General features: G+C 39.2%; 1 protein-coding gene across 1 annotated transcript in view; it reads left to right on the forward strand.

Annotated features, from left to right (window-relative positions):
- Window positions 1–3,577, forward strand: part of sertad4 (SERTA domain containing 4) — a gene marked incomplete at its 3' end in the record, with an annotated part of 11,109 nt that continues 7,532 nt past the window's right edge. The window contains 1 exon segment of the mRNA XM_014032982.1: window positions 1–351.

Consider the following 3,577-nt stretch of genomic DNA (forward strand, 5'->3'; position numbering starts at 1 on the left):
AGCTCGGCTTGTTTTCTGCAGCCGTCAGTCCGACACGGTGAGCTCCTCCGGGACCGTCTGAGCGGGAAGAACTGGTCTTTGCAGATGAAAAACGGAGCTAAAAGAGCCTTAGGATTTAAAAAAAGGGAATAAATAAACAAATAAATAAAGACATTTGAAGCGCGTGAAGATGCTTAAAGCGGGAACAGATCCAATGGTTGATCAGCTGCTAGTCGTTTAATATTTACCTGAGTTTGATCTTGAAAACAGCGTGAATTTACTTTATTAGTTTCATTTATTATTTTTAACGCATCTTGGATTCGAGCCGAAACCACAAACTGTGGATCCAGAAGACTGAAGAGTTGAAACCAGGTAAGATTTGATTGAAAATATCTGAATATTTGAGTTTATTTTTTAAATTGCTAATAAAAGTAACAATAAGGCGTTTAAAATCGTTTTTTAGAATTTGAGATTTCAGCGGGAGAGTCTGTCGCTTCACAGACTGCATTTAATGAGAGGCAAACTGAAAAATAAGCCTCAAATAAACAGTTCCTGTGAGAAAACCAGAAGTCAAATAAAAAATAAAATAAAATTCTTGAACCGTCAGCAGTGACTGAGTCTTGATGTCATGCATGTGAATTTTTATGTTTGTATGATACTTCATAGGAAATAAAGAGATTAAGCATTAAACCATCAGAACTGTGGAAGCTTGGGTGTGCGCTTTTTGCAATTTTTTAGGAGATTTTTAAAGAAAAGTAAGTTTTATACTYACTAAAACAATCTGGGTGAAAGAAGACAAAAATCTCTATGGTTTGATGTATAAATCAGTGTTTCCCAAAGTTGGGGTCGGGACCCAAAGTGGGGTCCCGAAACATCAAGGTGGGGTCCTGAAAAGCTTTTAGGAATTAATTAAATTTTTGCCTTATTTGTTACAAAGGAATGAGGTTAGTATATTTAAAACGGATAAATGTAATATAAAAATATTGTTACTATGCCCATGTTTTGTTGACCTGATACAAAATCATCCAAAAACAGTTGTGGGCACAGGTCTCTGCTACTATTATTTTGTGAGTCAAAAGCTGAAAGGTTTGGGAACCACTGCACTTTGGTTCCCAAGGTTGGGCTTGGGACCCAAATTATGGGTCATGAAGCACCTTGGATAATCTCCAGAAATCATTTTAAAGGGTAATAAAATAATTGCTGATGTAATATTTTTCCTATAACTATTACAAAAACACAAAATAAGTATAAATAAGTATTTATATTTGTGTACAAGCTGTTTAGATTGTCAAAAAGCCTGTGTTTTTAGGGTTATTAACAAAATTCGTGTACTCAAACCAGTAATATTTGGGGTCACAAGTTTTTCCATGAATATTTTGTGGGTCAGAAGATAAAAAGTTTGAGAACCTCTGGTATAAATTGTGTACTGAAAAGACTTGCAGGAAAAAATGCTAAAGATTAATCCTGTGATGTCATCAGCTGTTTGCTGTAAGGATGCACCGATATGAAAATTTTAGCCAATTTCGATATCTGATATAATTCTTGCTGTTATGGCCGATAACTGATATTTATCGACATTACACAAACACACAAATTATATTGTACAAATACGCACAAACACACACGGGTCTTTTTTTTTTGATACCGTAAATAAATGACCAGACCTCTAACATGACTCCCTACTTCAGTTATTCCTGGCTTCGCAGCATCAATACCACTTTTATGATCAAACAGATGTGGCTCAACCAAACATCTCCCCTCCGAAAACAGAAACTAAAGCTAAAAAGTGGGAAATCAATATCGGACGTTAGTATCGACCCAGTTTTACACGTCGGACCAATACCGATATCAATACCGCAATACCGGTATATGGTGCCTCCCCAGTTAGCTGAATGATTTTAAGAAAAAAAATCGTAGAACTTYAGCTGTGATTGTATGAAATTGGTTAACTGTATCAAAACGCCAGTTCTCACATGCAACATTAAACTATTTCTGTTGCGTTTACAATTTAAATATTGTTTCTAACGTAATGTCTGTCTGATCCGTATGGCTCCAAAGAGGGCTGGGTTTTCTCAAGGCTTTCGCCAAAACTCCCAAACATCTGCATTGTTTTTGTTTCTGTGTACTGCTACCAAAAGTCATACCACACTGATCCTGATCAAACAGTTTATATATATATGTGTATGTATGTATGTATGTATGTATATGTGTGTGTGTGTGTGTGTGTGTATGTATATGTTTATTGTTTGTTTGAGGGTATTCACTGGGACCCATATAGTCACTTGTACCGTTTTAAATGCTTGATATTTTTAATAAAATAAAAGCCTCGAGGGCAGCTAAACGGACACCAGGTTGCTTCACCTCCACTCGCTGCCAGCATCCGGACCCGTTTGCCAGAAATTCCACCTCCTCAGCTGGTTTCCCTCCGAGGGAAGGGAGCGTTTGATGTGGAGCACGGCGAGGCACGCAGCGGGGAGGAACCATCCAGCCCCGACTAAACTCAAACCAGAGGAAGGAGAGAAGTTTTCTGGCTTTTCACGCCAGATTCCACGTCTTTGTCGCCAGTCCTCGCTGTGATCCGGCTCTGCCGCGGCTTCCATCAATCGTATCTCGCTCCCAGCAGACTCCTGCGCTCATTAAGGACATGAACCTGTTGGCATCCTGCACCCCCCGCAGCCATTCATCTTCCTCGGCAGGGAGCGGAGACTCGCATCTGGAGCTGCATTTCTAAACATCAGCAGGCACTTAGTGGTACGCAGAAGCATTTTAACAGGAAATTAAACCTCAAGTTGATCGTTTGACTCGCAAACATGAAATGGTTTGTGAATTAACTGGAAAAAAGGCAGAAAAGAGCAGGTGCAGTATTGAAAATGAAAGCCTARGAGGGTGTTTTGTGTTGTTGTGAATGAATTGCAGCTTCGTGCTGCAGACTGACACAGCTGTAGTGAACCTCGGGTTTAAAAATGGAGACGGGCTTGACCCAACTTATTATTTATYGCGAGGACTGGAATAAGTGCTGCTTTTATAAACACAGATCCTCCTGTGAGGCGATCGCCGCACCGTTTAATTGCTTATTTTGTTTTGTTTCCCTCGATCTCGACTCGAATGCAAGTGTTTTGGGTCAAAACATAATGAAATGAAGCGGCCTCATTCCTGTGGCGTGTTCTGGACGTCATCACATCCTCCACATTGACTTCAACAACACAACCCAGTCAGCAGTGAGATTTTGTAACATTTGATCACTTCTACATTATTATGAATAAATACGAAGTGCACGTGAATTTAAAGTAATGTTACGGTATTTTTTAACATAATTAATAAATCTGTCACTACCATAGATGGCAAGTGTGCCACAGTGAAGATGTAGCAGAGAAAGCAAAGACCTGAGCTGTCAGATATCCATGTTAGGGTTGGACGATAAATCGATTTAATCGATTAATTCGAATTTGCCATTTGTGAAGATTTTATTTTAGGAAAATCTGCTTTTTTTTCCCCCATCAGTGCACTCTTTGGGGCTTCTGTAGTTCAGGGGTCACCCACCTGCTCAAGACGCTGAAAAAAAATGCCCCCTCCCACACCAAAAAAAAAAAAAAAAAAA

Source organism: Austrofundulus limnaeus, unplaced genomic scaffold (assembly GCF_001266775.1).
Source record: "Austrofundulus limnaeus strain Quisiro unplaced genomic scaffold, Austrofundulus_limnaeus-1.0 Scaffold1591, whole genome shotgun sequence".
In the NCBI taxonomy this organism is placed as follows: Eukaryota; Metazoa; Chordata; class Actinopteri; order Cyprinodontiformes; family Rivulidae; genus Austrofundulus; species Austrofundulus limnaeus.